The sequence below is a fragment of the Muntiacus reevesi genome, chromosome 15, assembly GCF_963930625.1.
Source record: "Muntiacus reevesi chromosome 15, mMunRee1.1, whole genome shotgun sequence".
Taxonomy (NCBI): domain Eukaryota; kingdom Metazoa; phylum Chordata; class Mammalia; order Artiodactyla; family Cervidae; genus Muntiacus; species Muntiacus reevesi.
In genome coordinates, this window is record NC_089263.1 from 46465805 (window position 1) to 46466051 (window position 247).

Consider the following 247-nt stretch of genomic DNA (forward strand, 5'->3'; position numbering starts at 1 on the left):
TAAATAATGTATTCTAAATACACATTACACTTGGATTTGGTGGTAACCAGTCTGTTTGCTTTTATGTTTATATTTTGCCACAGTGAGTTAAAAAAAAAATAAAAACTCTCCAAATTGTTCAAATTTAAGCCTTGCTATACCAGACTACCAATAGGAGCTAACGTGATTATATACATTGTTAGGATTACTGTAGTTTATTTAACGCTAAAGGTTTTCATGCTTCATGAACAAGAAAATGTTACAATGA